General features: G+C 39.6%; 1 long non-coding RNA gene across 1 annotated transcript; it reads left to right on the top strand.

Annotated features, from left to right (window-relative positions):
- The first annotated feature begins 5253 nt into the window (after nucleotides 1–5253).
- On the top strand, nucleotides 5254–8304 carry LOC137482246 (uncharacterized). The gene is made up of 3 exons (XR_011003954.1): nucleotides 5254–5889; nucleotides 6706–6906; nucleotides 8104–8304. It is a non-coding gene; the product is annotated as an uncharacterized lncRNA (long non-coding RNA).
- The last annotated feature ends 12627 nt before the right edge of the window (nucleotides 8305–20931 follow it).

Below are 20931 nucleotides of genomic sequence, written 5' to 3'. Positions count from 1 at the left end.
CATCAAAGTAGATATTCTCAAATGCCCACATTAAATTTTGGACTGCAGGTATCACCTTTAATGTATGCTTCAGTGGCTGCTGGGGCTGGAAGAAAATCATTACTAATTGATATGCTTTAATGGCCTGAGAGCTTTCAGAGTTGGATGAACCCAGGAGAAATGCTGAGAGGTAGATATTTGATTCTAATGATGCCTGAGTAGGTACAAGCAAAAAAGTAGAACTATCATGACAACTATATCATTGTCAAACTGCTCCATGCCAGATTTTCTACTAATTTGATGCTATTACAAAACACTGTTTTAATGAACCCATGAAAGGCAAAGTTAGATAATGCATAGAAACATAGAAAATGAACTCTGTGCTGGTATCTGTATTTGCCAAGATGGTCACTGGAGAGAATAGGAGTTTGGGATTTGTACACTATCTGTTAATAAGTGCATGGTATAATTTTCTTCTGTGTCCTGAGTATCTAGTAAGTTTTTACAAGAATACAGATATTATGAAATTTTCACTGAACTGTGATGATGTAGGATGTGAGTGATGGGTGCTCTAATTCCCCATCCTGGCTGCACTGGTCCCTTCTGCAGCTGCCACCTTACACTGCACTGACACACCTCACACGCAATGGGACATAACATGATTTTATTTTTTTTCCCCCAAGTATGAGCTGCATTAAATGCTTAATTCACCTCTAAAGACTTCTTATTTTTGGTCTCAGCCCAATCCCTAATTTTCACTGTGATCTACTGTGTTTCTAGCACAGTTATCAGAGGCATGTTCTCCTTACTGAGAGGGATGTGGCATTTTCAATGGAAAATGGGGGAGGTTTTAGAGATCTGCTTTAGCATCAAGGTTTGGGGCCTATGGCTTTCATCTTATTTTTTATGTTTTATAGCAGCTTTGGTGAGACTGAAGGGAAAAAGATATTTACATTGCTAGTAAATACCTGTCATTGTATGTGTGAGTGAAGCAGAAGAACCAATACATAACCCTTTCTGAACCTATTTTTAGGATGTACAAAATGTATTTGTGTTTTATTCAGTAGGAAATGTGCTTTTCTTTATGAGTTTCTTTGGAAGACTTGGAAATTCTAATTATATGGAGCTAATAATTAATGTTATTCCATGAAACTGGAAAGGTGCTTACAGGCAGCACAAAAGCTTGGTGTTAAGTCACACCTGCTTGTAGTGGAACAGTTTTGATGATTAAGAAAATTTGGAGAGAAGTATACAAAAAGTCAGAGAGAATTAAAAAGTCCAAACATACTTTCTTTAGTAGTTCTTTTAACTTTACACTGTTCTTTTAACTGTGAGACAGGCCAAGGCTAAAGCAAGTGGCCTCAGGTAAGGAGAGAGAGAGAGAAATGAATGTTCAGAGCAGGATCCTGAGCACTCAGGAGGATTGTATGACCTCAGGGCAAAAAAGTACAGATTATTTTTGTCTGGATATGGTAATGTCCACACTGCCTAAATCCAGAGGTTTATGTAACTATCTAAACCCAGATTAATTGTGTTTAGAAATCCTCAGAAAAAACAATGTCTGTGTTGCTCTCACTGATAAGAACAGAGATTTTTATCTTATGAAATGTGTAGTTGAGGGACACAATCGATAGGTTAGTTTTGTAAGTGTAAATTTACTTTGTGTACATGCATTAAAAAGCTGAGAGGGCCAGATTCCTTGTAGATTTAGGAACTCACACTATAAGAAATTGTGAGATTGCTTGAAATTTTCCTCAAAACTGAGGACATGACAGTTTATGCAAGAGTCACAATTTCCTCAAACCACTGAAGAAAAGGAGATTTTTTGAATTTTACCGAGTTGCCACAGCTGTCTTGGATGTTTATAGATTTCAAGAGCATAAGGCTGCCACTAAAAGTGACTTTCTGGTTTGTTGCAGTGAAATTGTACACCTTCAAAAAGGAAAGGACTCAGCAGATAGAGAATGTTGGTGGAGCTTGTACCTGTGTGCTTGGGGCGCAGGAAACAATTGAGGGTTCCTGTGGGCTGCTGCTGTCCTGGTGCCTGGCCATGAGGGGAAAGGTGCATCTACAAAGCAGGTATCACACAATGAGCATGTACAGCTGTTTGCCTTAAAATGTATCTGCAAGGCATCCAAACTCGCGTACATGATAGCTTAATGCAGTCTTAGCTGTGAATTTTTAGAGTACTTTGTGTATTTTTTCAACAAATTTTATACTTCCCTGTCAAATTCTATATGATGGGCAGCTGAAAATGCATTTCTGTTAAATTAATGATACAGGAGGGATCTCAGTTGGGTCTGGTTCTTTGTGGAGGAAGGTAAGAAAATGATCAGGCAACATTATCCACAGAGAATATTTATTAACACATCCCTTGGCAAGGATGAATTGAAATAAATGTGCAAGGAGACCAGGGCAGTGGTGGAGCTACCAACAAGAAGTGTAGATGCAGCTGTTGGGGACAGGGTTCAGTGCTGAATTTGGCAGTGCTGGATTAATGGTTGGACTTGATGAGCTCAGAGCTCTTTTCAACCTGAAAGAGTCTGTGATTTTCCTCTGAGGAGAGAAATGAGTGGGGACAGGCTTCTCAGCTGGTGTAGACCTACCTACCTGCCTGGAAATCTGGTTTTAAGTAGAATTTGTTAATTTATGTTCTTTATATCTAGGCAGGTATAAATAGTGAAAGAAATGGCGTGAGTGGAAAATCAGGTCAGTGCCTTTTGGTTAAGATATTTTGCAGTGATTTTGGTGTGGATTTACTGGTGTCTTGTCTGCTTTCTGGCATTTATTGACTTGCTCATGTTCACTAAATCCAATTTACAGCTCTTCACATGGCCAGAACATAGCAGTAAATCTAGTGCATTAAATCAGTGAGCTGGATTCAGTTCTTTATTAAACCAACAAATCTGGATTAATTCCAGTCTTTGAAAGTGTTTCTATTAAACAAAAGACCAGTTAGACCAATGTCTAGAAAATGTCTTTTGAAAGCTTTAAGTGTTTCTCTCCTGAAGTCCAGCTGCAATGTCAATGTCTCTGCAGAATATATATGTTTTCCCCCTCTAGTCTCTTTTTTTTTTTTTTCTCTAAGAGGGATAATTATATGAACTGTTCTTTCCAAATTCTTTCTGTGACTATATTTGAAATTTTTCAAATGGTCTGAGTCTATCAGAAAGTGATGGAAAGATCTATTTATATAGACCACATTGATGCATGGCCGTATCTCTGTTATTCAGACGACCTACGTTTTGGGTTTTCTTCCTCCAAGTGCAGTCTAGTTTGGACTAATACCATTAAGAAGAAAAGAAAAAGACATTTGACAGGAGCTGTTGTGTATAGAAGTTGTGTTTGATGGTGTGTGTGGAGGTGTTTGAAGTGCTAATTTTTTTTCTTCCTGGAATACTGGTGTGACAGAGGTGTCAAGTTTTGATAACTGGAAACTGCAAAAGCAAATTCAAGTTTCATCCTCTGTTTTGGTTGATTGTAACATTCTTACTGTCACCCCAGATTCTTTTCTTTCTTTCTTCATTCTGCTTTCAGACAGTTTTGCCAACAACTTCGATTTCATGCTTTCTAATGAGGGTGTCAATTTTTGTTCTGATAGCTGCAGAGTGTGTGTGTAAAATACCTATTTTCCTCTTAAGTTAAATATGCAGTGCCAAATTATTTTTTAATTGGTGCTATTCTTTAGTTGCAGTTTATTTTTGTAACATAGGAAGAAACAAGATCTGGTTTTATGCCTTTGAAAAGTGCTTTGTATTTGTCAAAAGTTCTCTGTCACATATTTGCTCTGTCGAATATTCTGTGTGCATCTCTCCTCTGTTTACTGCATCTTCTAAAGCACTTCTTCAATGCTCAATCTATGTTGACCTTACTTCTCAAAATATTTGCTAAATGAAACAGGCTGTTTGGAGGAAGTAGTTCCTAAGCATGTGGATTCAATTTATTTCTGGGCAGTTTGGGGTTTTGTTGCCTTTGGGAAACACAGAGAGCATAAAGAGTATAGAGTATACGGCTCCCAGCTCCTGATATAAATCAGCTGTTCCTAAAATCACTGTCAATATCAACAGAGTGAGCTGGTAAGTTGTGACTAAAAGGTGTATTTGTGTGATCTTTACTCATGATCTTTTCTATGTCTGTGCAGAAAGCCCAGTTTAGAAACCAGAACTGTTTTACAGTGCCTTGACGGCACTGAGCAGTTTCTGAGGGAGGTGGGTAAACCTCTCATAAAGGTGTCTACAGACAGCCCTAAATCTGGCATACTGGGCATGACTGTGTTTTATTCCAGGAGGGAAAATGCAACAAAAAATTTGGAAAAAGCCTTTTATGTGTGTCAAGAATCTCTTTTAAAGCTCAGCAGTCACTATTTTTTCTTTAGTTCTGTGTTGCTTGACTATGTGATGTTAAAGTGACTTGTGTGTTTTTCTTTTTGCCTATATTAAGTTCCTAACCCACTTCTTGGGTGTGTATAAAATCTATATATATAATTAGGTAGTACAGAAACTTTTCCTGTGACAATAACAAAAATCAGCTATGATAATAAATAAATTCCCTTGCCAAGGGGAAGTCTCCTTCCATCAAAGGACAGCTCCTAAGCTATGTAATGAAACACATGTATGAGCATTAACAGGTAATAATGTACTTTGAACCATACTGATAAAACTATTATAGTGGATTTTTAAGGTTTTCAACATAATGCATTTGATATATACATGAATTCTCCTGATATTGCATTTTCTGAAGCAACTGGTCATTAAATTCTACATAAGGATGTTTGTTTTTCCACACAGCAAACACACATGAAAAGTCATGAATGTCATCACCCAGAACTTTGCTTGAATGTGCATATCCTGCGCATGCCTGCAGAGTGCCCACTAATTAGGGTAGAAAATGCTAAATTGATTATGATCATTAGAAGTGAAAATGGCTTCTTCTGTCAGTTGCAGGAAAGATTAACTTCTTTTTGGAAAATTTTATTAAAGTTCTGCACAATTTCTTGTGTGATTTACTTAATTATACAATACAATAAGGTAATTGCCTGTCATAATGATGTGATTATGTGTATTTGCTCAAAATGTACAATTAGATGCAATTATACTCTAAGAAAATGGAAAAAAAATTAAGGGCTAAGGCACTGAAACATTTGATCTATCTTGCCAAACTGGGAGCACAGAGATGGTGCTCCTCACTGATATGACATAACATGAAAATATATTTGGGGAAAAAAACCAAGCAAGAAAACAACAAAACCCCCTCATTTACAAGGGTATTCCAGAGGTCATGACTTGATTGTTGCATTATCTATGTGTGAAATTTTAGGCACAATTTGAACAAGTCTCATCGTGCCTATGAAGAAGAAAGTACCACATTGTACTCATGGTGTTGGGAACATCATGCAGAGCCAAGTTTGCAGGAATCAGGTGACATTTTTAAACAACTGTAACATTCCCAAGGCTAGAGGAACTGTATTTTCCACAGTTTTATGCAATCCCAAGGCACAGAAGTGCATTTTGTTCTTTCATGTGCTGAACCCTGGGATTCTCCTGCAGGTACCTGTTTTCAGCCACTGGACAGCTAGGAAAAACATCCAGTGTTAAGCAGTTTGTGCTAAAGTTGCTTGAAATGGCTACTCAGTAGCTGTGCTGATAAATCATACAAGGGGAACCTGTTTTATTTTCTCATGTAATCACAGGTCCCTAGTCCCATTCAGTTTTCTTACTGCGTTTTTCTCCCTTTGTGACAGCAGCTCCCAGGACTGAGCTCTGGGATTAATAAAATGGAATTCACAATGTTGTGCATCAACCTGAATCTCTCCTAACCAGTCTCATTTTACCAATATGCTTTAACCCCATGACAGAAGGATCCACTGTACCTGCTGGATGGCAGCTATTTAATCCTGCTTTTCCTTCAAAGGTATCATTAGTGCAGTGAAATGTAGGGATCTGTTAGTGCTTTTAAAAACCTGTGTCCCAGTAACAGCAGAAGTTGAGGAAGAGTTTGTTGTGTATTTTTATTTAATGCACTTTAGCTGCAACTACTTTATTTGAGAATTCTGTCTGTAAGTAAGCCTGCAGTTTGTGGGTTTTTTTCTTTTCAAGTTGATGGACTTTCTAGCTGCAAATATTGTTCCTTGACTTTGTCTAATCTAAACAGGTCTCTTATCTTCAGGAAATTATTCACTCTTTGTTATCTGTTCTCTGTCATGATCTTTGCTCCTCCCTGTGCTTCACTATTACTTTAGGAGGGAGTTCCATCAATAGGTTGCTCTCTCCATTTTCTCCCTAGGGACATGCCTCTTTTCTCCTGGGCAAGAACTGATTTTTTTTTTGTGGGGTTGTCTCTGTTTCCAGACAATAGGCCTGGAGCAGGCAAGGTACCTTTCCCTGGAATAGAAAATTCTTTCTAATTAATTCTAACCAACATACCATGTTAAAACCACTTGCTGCTTTTAGCTACAATTCTGCACATAATCAAACATATCAAACAAACTGCTCATAATCCCACTGTTATCAGTACTTATCTACTATTATTAAATAAATAGTATAAAACATTTTCTGTAAAAGAAAAAAATGTAATTGTTTTCAAAGAAAAAAACTTGTTAATTTAATTATTTTCTAGATTTAACTGTGTTTGTCCAGTGCTAGTGTCTTTGCAGTTAAATAATGTATTCCACAATTAGATCCTAATTTTCTGCTTTCAAAAGAACTGAAGCTGTTTTTAAATCAACAGGAGGCTAGACTGAAGGAAGACTTGAACCCCACATATGGAAAATTCTCTGCTATCCTGCCTTCATAAATAGCAAGTTCAGCTACATATTCTTCTTTTGGTGCCCGTGGTGAGCACATCAATAATTGTATCAAACAGATCAACAGTTTTGAGCTGATGGATGTTCAAAACTTCATCTGTTCAAAGTCTGCCCAAACTTGCTAGGTATGTTAGAGCAGAAAACCTGCACACAAAGTAACAGGCATTAAAGAGATTTTTCAATACAGTTTTTATTGGCTTGCAGCAAGAAGAGTCTTAGAAATATGCTAGAAGATGCCAGGTGTGTTGTGGTAACAGATATGTTGTAATTTATTAATATTGTGGAGTCCCAAAAAAATGGATTTCAACTGTTGTCAACTGAAGTAAGTAGGAACTTGAGAACATGAGTGACACTTAATAAAATGCTCAAAGAATGAGGTGAGTAATTACACCCCTAAAAAAAAAATAATTCTGAAGATGATGTCCTGGTGTTGCATTAAAGTGAAGGTGCTGGGAAATATCTGAATATAGCTTCGAACACAAATTGAGTTTGTACAAACTGAACATGGAATTCTCTTAATGACTCAAATTTGTATGTGTGCTCAGTGTATTGATAAAGGAATTATCTCTCTCATAACATAGGAAAAGGCTTGATTTAACCCAAAAGAAACTAGATGAACTTTTATTAAAAAGTTCTAGCTACTGAAAGAATTTGGGGTTCTCTGATGAATAATTTTATGCATTTACTGAAGCTTAGTTTAATTTTTAATATAATTCTGGAACTTCCTAAAATAAAGAAGTTTGCATGGAAATGCACTGTAAAGTCAAGGGTTTGGGATGAGCATGGCTACGATGTGGGAGGTGGCTTTGGGACAGCCAGGTGTGGCCAGCTATCACAGTCCCTGGGGTGCCAGGGTTTTAGTGGGGCAGAGGGGCCCCAGGGAGGAGCAGACCCTCATGGGGGCAGAGCAGGGGAGGCAGAAAGCCTCTATTTTCTATAGGGAAAATAGATTTTGTCTGGAGATGGAATAGAGGATGTCCAGCACTTCTGAGGCTGGGGGCTCCTTTCAGCTTTTTGCCCTTTGGCTTACAAGCGTTTCACTCCTTGCCATGCACACTCTGAGGAACATGCTTTTCCTTCTTTTCCAACTCCTTTAGTTTCTTCATGCAGACTGACCAACCGTGTTCCAGTTGTTTCAAGTACAGACAAAATGAGCTCTTCAGGACCTTGTCAGGATGGTCCTGCCTTGCTCTTTCAGAATAAGTCACAGGCTGGGAATATTTCCAGCAATAGAGGGAAAGTGGAGCTATTCATAGCTGAGCACATCTCCATTTCAGAAGGACTGGAAGATGAAACAATTCCTGGTTTCCTTTCCTTTTCAGTGCTCTTCAAAGAGCTTGGGAGACTGTGATTTCCTGAACTTTTAAATTTGCGACAAAGAAATCTTGTCTACAGCGTGTTTAAAGGTATCTTTTCATCTCTCACAATTATTATTGTTATTTTATAAGATCTATTCTTTTCTGCAGATCTGAGAAACTAACTCAGCTGTGTGAGGTATATCCCTGTCTCAGCAAACATGTCACGCTCTCCGCCAGTTCTGTGTTCCATGGCAAAGGAGGAGGAGTTCTTTGTAAACATGGCTGTGGTTTGTGAATTTGGGAATTTGGATGCCCTATGTGAGCTATCTCAGGTTTTATTTTTACAGATATTACAGTGGCCCCAAAATCCAAGAACTGGAAGGGGTATTAGATATTCAGCATCTGTCAGGAAACAAGATAAAGAAATCATTGAGAATTCTGACCTTCCAAGTCCCTAACATGTAGTGAAAAGAAAAATATAAGTTTTAAAAATTCCTCTTAAAAATGTTAGATTTAGTGATTCCAGGTGATCCTACAATGATTTATATGAAATAGATACTCATTCATCACTTTTTTGCATTACAGAAACAACAGCAGTGGAAATTACAGTGAAATTTATTCTACTGCTGTCTTGCAATAATATTGAGAATTGTGTTTATTTCATCTTGTAAATGGCTCCATTCTGCACTTGTTTAGATTACACAGGTATAATATGCAAGGAAAAAAGGACAGGATTGCTGCATTATTTTACAATGCTACTTGCTTTTTTTTTCCTGAGAGGTTGTAATGTACTTTTAAATAATCTATGCACAGCTACTGTGAATCAATCAAAAAATGTTGCGCTGTCCTGCTAAGTCCATAGACAACAAGATTCAGGCATGTTAGAATCTAAATCAAAGGTTAATCCATACTTGGTTATTTGACAGAGCTAAAACACAGTAATTCATTTTCTTTATGAGTTAAACATGCTGAGCATAGTAACCAATATATTACTGAAATTTGGGGTTTATTCTCCATTAGCTCTGACTACAGAGGGACCAGGACAAGAGGTGCTGGATGTTTTCTGTGGATTCTACCTTGTGCCATAAACTTTTAATGTGGCTCATTAGCACAAAGCTTGGCATTAATAATGGTGGAGTGAACAATATATTTACAGGGGAATATTAACAACTTTGTGTCAGTTCACGCTTCCATTTTCCAGTAGCAAATCCATGTTTGTGTTTGATGCTTGTCCATAGGTGGCAGCAGCCCCAACTCTTTATAGGCTGCAATTAAGGCCAGAAAGTTGTACAGGGAAAGTTTAGCAGTTACTGCAGGCTCTGATGTCACTGCACACCCCTTCGAGAGGCATACAGCAAAGAGGTGGGGAAGAAACGTGGCAATGGAATTATCTTTGAAATAACTGGAAGGCTTTTCCATCCTGAACCCAGAGGCAAAACTTACCCTTCAGGATTTTTGATTAACATCAGTTGAAAGGAACATTAAAGTGTCTATTTATAACTTATATTCATGGTTGTGTTTGAAGCTAAATGGCAAAACTTGTAGTTTAATAATATCAAGTGGGTGCTGTTCAAATCTTAATTTTGATACACCTGCCCGAAACAAACAGTCTCTATTGGCTTAAATTTGGACTAAGGACTAAGTAAGTGAAACACAAAGATTAATGATCACCCCCTGCCCTAAGCTGTACCATGGAAAGCTTACTACAATGCAGCTCTAAGGGGCAGCTGCTGCTGGGAGGTGAGCGAGTATGTGTAACCACAAAGCCTAATAGGAATGAGGCACAGTTCCTTTTTTTTTAAAAGTTTTTCTGAAACATAATCTATGTATCGTGTTGAAAGATGAAAGAAACTTTGCGGGGTTGTAGCTGCTGTCATCTTTATTGTCTAAAGAATTAAATTTAAACATCTGGACTCTGTTGTGCTTTGCACTGAACAAATGGAAGCATTTTCAGGCTTAGCAGTTTTGTGCTCAAATGTCAGTGACCCACTTCTGGTTCCTTCAGTCCTTTGAGTTTGCTTCTGCAAACCTCCTGCTCCGCTCCCAGGGTGGTGGTTTCTTTGTTATTGATGAGCTTTGGGCTGCTCCTGTGAGGGAATATTCCTTCTTCCCAGCTTCAGGCAGCCAGCCGGGCTGGCTGCTATGGGGGCATTGCCTATGTGTGCAATGCAGAGACACTGTGACTATTTGGTGTGAGTTTGCTGGCCCCAAGTTGGGCAACTCCCGGGGGGCTCCCCTGGCAGGGGAGACCCTCCTGGAGCAATTCTGTGTCAGGAACAAGCATTGGATTTTTTCGGTCTTCAGCTTCTGTTTATTGTTATCTTATCAAAACTTCAGCATGCTGTCTGCACCAGACTCTGCGTGCAGGAAAAACAGCACAAAAATGGCCAACAATCTCTTGTTACAAGGCCTTTTAAGTCTAATCAAAAACTAAGCTACCCAATTAAGAACTGACACCTAAAATATTTTCCTTTCTAACCCAAAAACTGACCCCTAAAGACCCGCAATGCGGATTTTTTTACCCAATTACAAGACACCACCTAAACCCAAGAAGAAAGAGGAAGAAGAAGAAAGAAGAAAGGAACTCAAGACAACACCCTATATCCTCCATCTTGAACCCATCTATAACATACTAAAAATCCTAAAACCTAAATTTCTCACCCATGTGACGTACTATACTACTACCTACAATCTCTACAATCTATTTCACACTTTTGTGGTTTCTAGTTTACTTTGAGGCTTAGGAAGTTTTCTCCATGAATGAGGGTCAAAGTCAGTGCTCCCCTGGGGTTCAGGACACCCCAGAGCAGACAGAGAAATATTCCTGGTGCCCTGGGCTTCGACAATTTGGATGATTTAATCTGTTCTTAAACTGCCTAAAATCTGTTAACTTGCTCCCTCCCCAGCATCTCAGCTTCTTCCTGAGCAGTGTTGGGGTGCTTCATGCATTCCTGTGTGAGTAGATTAATCGTTCCAGCTCAAGTCCTGCACTTCTTGCAATTAAAAGAAGGATGTTGTGGGTCATGTGAAAATCAATCTATACACTAGAAAACCTCTCACCTTCCTACTGGTCTCCCCAAAGCTGAGCCTTCCCACTTGAGTCTCTCAGACTTTCTGATCTGATTTGTTTCTGTTTATTTCCATTGAACATCAGCTGTCAACTACTCTCTCATCTGCCTGTTCAAAGAGGGTGTAACCGTCTTTCCTCCTTTATGGATCTGTGAGATGCTGAGGAGCAGCTCAGTGTTAGGTTGTAAATAGTCAAAGGGCACCTGGGAATGCAGGGGATTGCTGCCTTCATGGCTGGCTGGGGACACTTTGCTGCAAAATAATATCTCTGGAACTTTTGTTCTCCAAGAAGGCAACATGAAAGATATCATGTCCATATCACATGAGAGAGGGAGGCATCCTGTATGAATTTATTTTAAAACTTGCAGTTGCCTAAAGTTGCTAGGAAAGCAGATGGATAATGATAGCCCTGGGGACTTATTTCCTGATTTTTCAATGAGATATTTTTTGACTGAAAGAGTTTAATATAGCATAGAAAATGTCATTTAATTACAACTTGTTGTTAGTACCCAATGAGACGGACCCAAGCTCTTAAATTAGCCAGCTAAAGTAGGTGCCTAAAGCTGATGGTGTGAATATCCAATGGAAAAGACTGTTACATCAGGAATTTCAGGCATGGAAAGGGCAGGCCAATGGCAAAGGTGCTGAGGGAAGAGCATCTGCTCTGATGCTCCCCCACAGACCGAGGGTAGAGAGCTCTGCCTGGCAGAGCTCCCTGAGCCCCTCTGCCTCCTGTCCCTGTCCCTGGGGAGGGACAAAACCCCTGGCTGCCTCCAGGCCACCCCTTCTTCCTCGGGGCCCTGTCAGCAGCGTGCGAAGGGCTCTGCACCAGGCAGCTGGCACTGGGAAGGACCTGCCAGCCCCTCTGGCATGGTGGAGAGGGTCTGGCAGCCAGCAGGGCCTTGCAGGAGCCCCACAGACCAAGCAGGAGCCCCGGGGCTGTGCAGGGCGCCAGAGCAGATTGTCCCAGTCCTCTGCTGCCTGCCATGGATGCAGAGGATGGCACAGATGGGTTGGTTTGAACCTCACACTTCCAAATCCCTCATAATCCATCTGAGTGGTGGTGGTGGGAATGTCCAGTCCTCCAAATTGCCTAACTGCAAGACAGAGATAGCTATTAGACCACAAAAATTCCCTGCATTGTCAGTGTGGCAATGAAAGTGGTCTCAAATGCTTGAAAGATTTTGTAAGTAGTGACAGGTAAAGCTGACCAAGCTTCAGGCAGTGAAGGGAGAGCAGGGTTGTCCTCCCTGGCAGACCATTTTCACATCTGTCATTTGTTCAGACTCATCCAGGACTCGGTGACAGGAGGCTCTCAGGCTGAGAGCTGGAGATAAGATAAACAAGGACTGTCACAGGAGCTGCTGTTCTGCACAGGCTGCCTCAGGAACTGAAACTGTGTGGAGAGGTCTGAACAAAACCACAAATGAGACCTAAAAGGACTGAACTCCCTAAAAAAATTGCGACATGATAATTAACTGTACTTTGTGGAACATTAGTACTTGATTTGGTTGATGCTGTCAGCTAGGAAACCACAGTCTAGTGGAAGGTGTCCCTGCCCATGGCAAGGGCAGTAGAACTTGATAATCTTCAAAGTGCCTTCCAACCCAAACCATTCTATGATTCTGTGATATGGTGATGTAATCCCATGATATTTTAATAGAGTTTATGTGAAAATAGGGAGTTTTCTTTCCACATACAATGGGTTAAAGCTGAGCAGGTAGATGTCAGTGTGTTGGACTGAGCTCTGAAATAGCATTTTTCTCTGGAGTGGAATAGTTGTCAGTTGTGTTTCTGAAGGTATTAAAGCATAGCTGGGTATGGGACATGGCCTGGCAGTGCATAAACAAGGGCTCTTCCTGACTGTGCATGCAAACCATCAATTCCCCAGAATGGCAGCTTGCTTACCACATAAAACACATTTGCTGATGCTCCTAGAAAATATTTCCCCTGGGCTTGTTAATGGGACATCTACACGTGGTGACACAGCCCAATTTCTGTTCATTTGTTTACCTGCTTGTGGAAACACTAACTAGAAATGTCAGGGTTTTTCCTCCAGGGTCGTCAGTCTCACAGTCCTCCAGGGCTTGCCTTTCTGATTCAGTGGTTAGGTCAATTAATGTTCATATCGCCACTAATTGCATTGCTCCAAGAGCTACGAGAAAAATCAGACAGGACAGAGCAACAATCATCCTAGGAGCTCGGTGTGATCAGGACAGTTTGGAGTATCACAACTGATTCAGTTTCCTACTAGCCTTTCTGTTTGTGGATGCCTGAGGCAGAATGATTTTGCTCTGAAGGAGGGTCATTTCAGTGACTGCATCTTGCGTGGAGTGCACGACATTTTCATAAGCATCTGACTGGAGAAATCACATTCATTAGTGGGGCAGTCAGCCATGAGTAACAATAAGGAAGAATTTACATGCCAGAATGGGTAGAATGGGAAGAATAGAAAGAGTGGCACCAAGTAATTTTCCTGCCATCCTGGTTCTTAGCTATATTAAGACTGCAATCATTAAAGAACTGGGCTTCTTCTAATTAGCTCAGAGTGACCCGGGCCTCATTAGTGCCCATGTCCAATAGATAATTGAGCTATTTTCTTGCATCCAGTCACACAATGTGGAAAAACCAAAGGAGTGTTATGAAGACCGGATGAGTGCTCAGCATGTGAGATTTTTATTTTTATAGAGAGGAGTAATAGCTTCAGTTTTATTTTCTAGTTCAACGCTCAGGGGGAATGTATAGAAATACAAAATGAACATCAACAAAATAGTGCAGGGAGCAGAAAGCCCTGAATATAGGAAATAACCTGTCTTTTTTTTTTTTTTTTTTTTTTTTCAAATGCTGAAATACCAGGACAGGCTAATGAAAACTGGTTTTCTGACAATGCTGAGTTACGAGATGGCAGCACCTGTTGGTGAGTAACAGCAAGAGGCCTAGGACAGCTCCTTTCCAGTGGAAGTGATTTGTCTGAAGTATCAGTTTAGTCTGAGATAAACAGGCTGATTTCCTTAGGATAAAGTATGAAAAAACTGAATAGAATATTTTCCTTAAAAATATATAAAATGTGATACAGGGGGACTGAAATAAAGAATATGTAGTAGAAAAGAAAAAAAAAAAACAAGGTTTTTCTTCTCCTTCAGGTCAGGTAATCTTGATTTGAAGTGTTGAAAAGCAAGGAGTTGTCATCTACAAGGCAAAGGTTTATGATGATATGACTGGAGGGAAATCTATCTGGGGACAAACAGAGATGCATGGAAAAAAAGCAGAGATAAATATTTCCAGTTTTTCTTATTAAGAAAAATTTCTGTTTTAATACACAGAGACTTTATAGAACTGTTTCTCTCTCCTGTACATCCCCACCCCCAAGATGCACAACACAATTTTTCCTATTCATATAAGTACCCCAGACCCATTTCCCAGCTACTTTTCCAGAAAATTAAATGTACCAGCAATGGAAGGTTATTTACCATGACTGTTGTAATTGGACCCAATTGGGAAAATGAGATAACTTCAGTGAATTACAGAGCTGCAAATGGAAGCTGCAGCCACTGTTTTGCTGGGCATGTCTAATAACCTGCAACCATTCACCACGAGTTCCAAAGGCCAAGCTCATTAGCACAAAGGCAGGTGTTTGCGCATTTCCATTTGTTAAATTAAAATGATCACAGTCATTTTGCTAATAGTGCAATGTGCAAATGTAGGCCATCTCAGACGAGCAGTTTGAGAAGAGAACATTTTTTAAAAGTGAGACATGGACTTCACCAATCTGATTGTTCGTTATTAAGATAAAGATATTTCTATGGTAAATTATCAGCTCAGTAAGGCGTGAAATATTGGTCTACTTTAACATCTCTTGTTCCCATTACAGGACTTCAGTGAAAATGTTCTTTTGGGCTCTGGCTTGCACTTTTTCAAGCCATGGCTGAGGGAGTGCTGAAGTGTGCAGTGAGCAGGAGGTCCAGCCCAGTGAGGAAGGGTTGGCTGGAGCCTGGTTTGGATGTCAGTACAGTGTCACCCTGGTGAGTCCAAAACACTTCTTGAAAGGTGAGTCAGGAAAGGAAAAGAGTCTGGAAGGTCTGGGTGTCTGAAATATGTTACCATCCCCCTCCCTCCCTCCTGCTGCTGGGGATGCTCCAGACTGCAAGGATCTTGCTGTGCTGGGTGCCCTGTGCACAGGCCAGGGCACACTGCATGGTTAATTATCTGCACATGGAGGCTAAACATGGATCCCAGAATCACAGAACTGCTAAGGCTGGAAAACACCTCGGAGGTAATTGAGTCCAAGCATTAACCCAGCACCACTGTGCTCACCACTGAACCATATCCCCAGGTGCTACATCCATATGCTTTTAGAACACTTCCAGGAATAATGATTCCACTACTTCCCTGCTACACCCTGAGTAGGTTTAGCTTTCTTAGTTACTTTCCTCCATCCCCCCTTCCCCCACCCCTTGACTTGTGTTGTTTCCCTGAAAGTGAAAAATATCTTTATTTTCTAATTTTGAAAATTCTAGATGAAATTGTGCAAATGGCTCCTCAGACTTGACAAAAGACCTGCGGGGTAATGCAGTGAAGCTTAGTCTTAACCAAATTTTACCACAAATTGTGCTAAGAGCATCACAGCTTCAACTAACGTAAGATAAGTGAAGGTTTTCTGAAAAGTAGTGCATCCATTTAATGCTTATCTGGAAAACTAAGCATACTTAATGTATAATAAATAAAAACAAAGGACTTTTGGCATTGTCTCACCTTTTTCCCTTGACATGACTTTATTATCTGTTACCCTGATATTTAAAAATGTTAAGTTTTTTTTATAGTTATTTTGAAAGTTTTTAAGTTCTCATAAAATTTCTTTAGCCTTCTGATAATGTTTACATATTTGAGAGTCAGAGTTCCCACACAATTTCATGTATAAATAGAAAAGTTTGCATATTTCTCTGTGGGTGGAGAGAAATAATTGATTGATCTTTGGACCAGTGTGGTTGGAGAGGTGGTAATTCCATCCTCCAATCCACGGTCACCTTTGGAATTCTATAAATACCAGATGTTTGAATAAAACTGGCTCTTTTTCTCTTTTGAACTTACCAAGCTTCTGTGTACTCATTTCGTGTCCAGTAGTGACAATTATCTTTTATAACTAAGAAAAATCTTTGTATTCCAAAGAGCAGGCTATTTTTAAAAATACATGTGAATAACATAAATATTAATATGGTGCAAATACTCATTTAATTACCTTTTAATCTTATTTTTTATGGCTCTGGTATAAGTTTCTAATTAATAGAACTCTGAAGCTCAGGTTCAGTGTTAGGTTCAGTGTTAGCCCCTTTACTGGTAAAAAGGGAAAATGAATCTGCTATGGTAATGTAAATCTAGAGACACAGAACTGAATTAGTTGATATTTCTCAACATTTGAATTAACATAAATAGGACCATAATTTTCCTTGTCACTTTCATATATAAGTGCAGGACAGGTCCAGGCAGGAGTTCTTACTTATGCATCCCTTATGTCTTCAAAGTGCATGATTTATGTGCAGTCATAAAGAGTGGATAGCTCATAATTTAATTATTTAATCCATAAAATCCATTAAAAAAAGGAGGAAGAAAAAAGCTAATGCTCTGTTTACAATGACTTTATGGCAACTCTCATGTACTCATGCATTCATTAACAGAAAACAGGTTTCTGTAAGGGCCCAATTGTGTTTTGTTTCAATAAACTCTGAAAGGATAATCAAAAAATAGGAAAAGAAAAGATAAACCAAATAATAAAAATTAAGGGAAAAGGGTTCTGAAGCCACATTCTTGGGCTTAAAGAAGCCTATTCTTACTTTTTATTGTTCCTGAGTTAAAAATTAACTAATGCTCTTTAAATTGAAGAACTGTTCAGTTCATTACACACATGACTTGACAGTGTAAACTTTTAATTTGAGTTAGAAGAGGTACTTAAAGCATAATAAGAACTCATTAGTAGCATTAAAGGAAAATAGAAAAAAGTTTGGATTTAGTAGTCATGACTCTAAGAAAAGAATTGTTCCACAAAACATCCTGGCAGAAAAAGGAGTCAGGAATGCCCAGGCCTGAAGTAATTTGACTTCAGTTTCTCTGTTCCACCTTTGCATAGAAGGAAACCTCTGCTTCCCAGAAGGGAACTTTCATGCAGCGGGGTAAAGCTGAATTCTGCCAGAGTAAAGGAGGACGTGCCCCCATCAGCGAGGGCCATGCTGGGCACGTAGTGCAGGTAAAATCAGTCTTTTTATTGGCCTGGGCTGTCTGCTGGGCACACAGGCATGCAGCATGCCAAAAGTGAAGGAAAAAAATCAACATCTCTTTTGCCTGGTGATAACACTCTTATTTTATATCATGCAATACCTTTACATTTTTTATTAGCAATTCAGGTGGGAGTTGATTGTTAAATTAGTGGCAAGTTCTGACATATAAGAGCAGAATATTTGTATTTTCTTAGAGATGTGTATGCAGCATTTTCTGAAGGAGGTGGCTTTGGTACTGTTATGCATGTGAACAGCCTGAAAATTCCAAAATTTTAGCTTTTTTAGAGAAATGTATTACTGTTATGGGCAAAATGGATCTAAATATCACAAACTTTTATGTATCTGTCTGAATCCAAACTGAGAGGTTAGCTGTGGGGTATCTCTACTATAAAAATGTTTAATATTCACTTTTTGTGCTCAAAGCCAACATTTACTTCAGTGCTATTAAATTTTGTCTTTTTAAACCATGATGCACCCTTCAGTAGGAGGATGAGGCCCTACTCTCTTATTGTCAGCTGTGAACGCAACTCATTGTTAAAGTCATTGTGATAAATTCATTTCAGCTTTGTCTCCTAAAGGGGTGTCATCTTGCAACTTTTCTCCACTGAACATTTTCACTGAGGACCATGTCACAAGGGAGGTATAAAGCACAAGTATAAAATCAGGTATTTGGATTACAAGGTAAATCTTTTTGGCTGGTATTTATTATTACTACTTAGCTGTAGAGATGAGGCAAAGGGACACTGACAATTGCAAATTTGAAGATTCTCTATTTTGAAAAGGCATTTCTATCAGACTAGTAGAAAAATATTCATCAATCATTTAGGGCTGTCTCAGGAATTTATTAACTTTTCCATAAGCTGTATATTTCTGCCTAATTATATCATGAATAAACAGCTGCAATAAACAGCAAGATTCAATCTTCTGAATAAGCACATAACTACATTCTTCACTATTTTCTGTTTTTTGACAGCTTAGCAGTTAAACTGGATGAACATGGAATATAGTACATGAAAATGGATGAGAAAGAAAGTGATAATGTAGCATATTTTCTCCACTTCCTTCTGAAACAGTGTAAAGCAATCGGTTCTAAAAACCTCTGTCCGTGTATTAGTTAATCAATATGAATGTTCAGCCGGCTCCAAGATATTTTAACACCTGTCAAAGCTAGCTCAGCAGTCATTGTTCAAAGCTTACATGGAAGCAAAAACCACAACAGAAAACCTTTCCCATCTCCAGGGGATTATCTCTAGGGAGAAAAAAAGAGAGAGTGATTCTGGTTACTAGAAACGAGAGGGGGAACAGAGCTCCAATTCTCAGATGAACCAATTATGATTAGAAAAACTATGTAAAAAAAAAAAAAAAAAGTAGAGCTTGGAGAGTGAGGAATTTAATCATGATTATCTGCCTCTTGTGAGGCACTGTGAAAATCTGCCAAACCCACCTTTGCTTGGTTACCCTGAAATGTGGGAGGGAAGGGGAAATAAATGCAAAATGATGCATCGGGGAGGCACCGTGATAGAGCACAACAAGGGAAATAATTTCCTCTCATACTGGGAAAAAGATCCCCTTTCAAGACCTGTGATATTATTAATGAGGTATGAAACTCTAGTAAAGAGCTTTGGCTCATGTGTTGTTACCACTGCTCCATGGAGCAGCAGAATACAGCTACATTTGCCATGGGGTTAAACAACAGCTCCCTGACTCTTATACACCATTCCCCCTTTCTGTTATACACACGACAGGTTTTATGTCCCATATAAATACTTGTATTTAATATTTACTGTCTATTACATTAAATATATTAGTTGTCGGGCTTGTTTTCTCCTCTCCTTCAGATCACATTAGGCTTAAGCATGACAAACAAGTGTGATGCATATTTTCTGGAGGTTTAAAAACATATCTGAAATCTGTCCAGCTCTGTCATCAAAAGTGTAAGTTAAATGTAGCAAGTGATATTTTGCCTTCAGAAATGGAAGTGGGGAGTGTTGCCTTGACACTGTGGACCTGAATTAACATACTACACTGTTTTATACATGAATGAATGAATAGTATATGAACAAACTGCTTTGTACATATGTATTTTTGCATTTATTTATTACTTCTAAGGAACCTGGGGATTGTGCTCTGACTGCACACAAGGTAGGTGCAGGTATAGGTAGGTACAAGCACTCACAGGCACCATCCAGGACCCTTCACTGGGCTCTCCAGGGATGCAGGTTTCCCTCATCTTTGTGGTGGCTCTTCCTAGGGGACCACTGCTCATATCTTGGTGCCTCCTGTGAAGAGGAGACTTGCCTGCTGCAAAAGAAAAGGGCTGTTCCTTCACCAAGTGGAACAAGACACAAGACGTTTTTGACTGTTGCTGTTGATTCAGCCACTTGCCCATGGCAGTGCCTGTGCCAGCAGGCAGAGCTGGGCTGGGAGAAGCAGGGACACAGTGTGTGCCCCAGCCATATCCATCTATTTTCACTGGGTGACCCAGAGTCACTTTTTCAGCTCCATCTGCATCTAGCTGAAATAATGAAGTTCCCCTATTCCCAAACCTGCCTCCTGAGACCAGTTTTTCTGTGGAACTGCCAGGGCTGTAGCAGCTCTGCCCTTGGCCTGCCCTGCTGAGTGTGACACCTCTGCATCTTGGATGGGGGGATATTGTTGGATGTTGTGAAAGGAAAGGCTAAAAGAGAAATACCTGTGTCTGCCCACTCCTGGGGAGGTTGTGAATCCAGGAGAGTGTGGGCTATGAAAGCCATTAATATTCTGCAGAACCTCACCCAGGCAGCAGCATACTTTTTTCTGGCTGTGTGCCAGACAGGCAATGAAGTGCTCTAAGGGCTGTGATCCTGATAAAGAGTTCTACATCACCTGTGAGGTGCTAATCCTGATCCTTTAGAAGTTTTTTTTCTCAAATTATTATTATATATCTCTATCTGTATATTCATGCCTTGGTGTGTATATCTGTGGCTGTATAGTCCCACCATCAGACAGCTCCAGCAAGTTCAGTGCTGAGCCCAGGTGGTGGCTGGCAGTGACCCCATGGTCCTGCTACCTGTGCAGCATCTCTGCTTGCTAATAGGTCTGCTCCCTCGCTTAGAGTCACTTCTTGTTCAAGCCATGGACAAATTTATGGATCATTAGATTTATGCATAGATTATGTGGTGATGGAAAGCACCCTACTGACAGTACTGAAAGCTGATGCACATTATCCTGCCATGAGCAACACAAGCAGCAGCCCTACAGGCAATTTTTTGCAAAACCAGAGATTTCCTTATGGTCCTTGAAGAGTTTTTTTGGTGAGGATTATTTTCCACACTGATCCAGTAGGAGGTTACATGGGTTCAGAGCTATGGAAACCTCAAGAGTTTTCTTCCGCTGCACAGCAGTGACATAAATTATTTTCTGACATTGCCATCAGACTCTCTTCCTTAGATGGTGAATTTCACAATCAAACTTATAGCTAGCAAGGAAAAAAAAAAAACAAAATCAGGGGAACTCTATGATATCACATTCATTG

This window comes from Anomalospiza imberbis, chromosome 14 (assembly GCF_031753505.1).
Source record: "Anomalospiza imberbis isolate Cuckoo-Finch-1a 21T00152 chromosome 14, ASM3175350v1, whole genome shotgun sequence".
NCBI classification, from domain to species: domain Eukaryota; kingdom Metazoa; phylum Chordata; class Aves; order Passeriformes; family Viduidae; genus Anomalospiza; species Anomalospiza imberbis.
The sequence above is the reverse complement of the archived record's forward strand: the minus strand, read 5'-3'. Positions and strand labels throughout refer to the sequence as shown.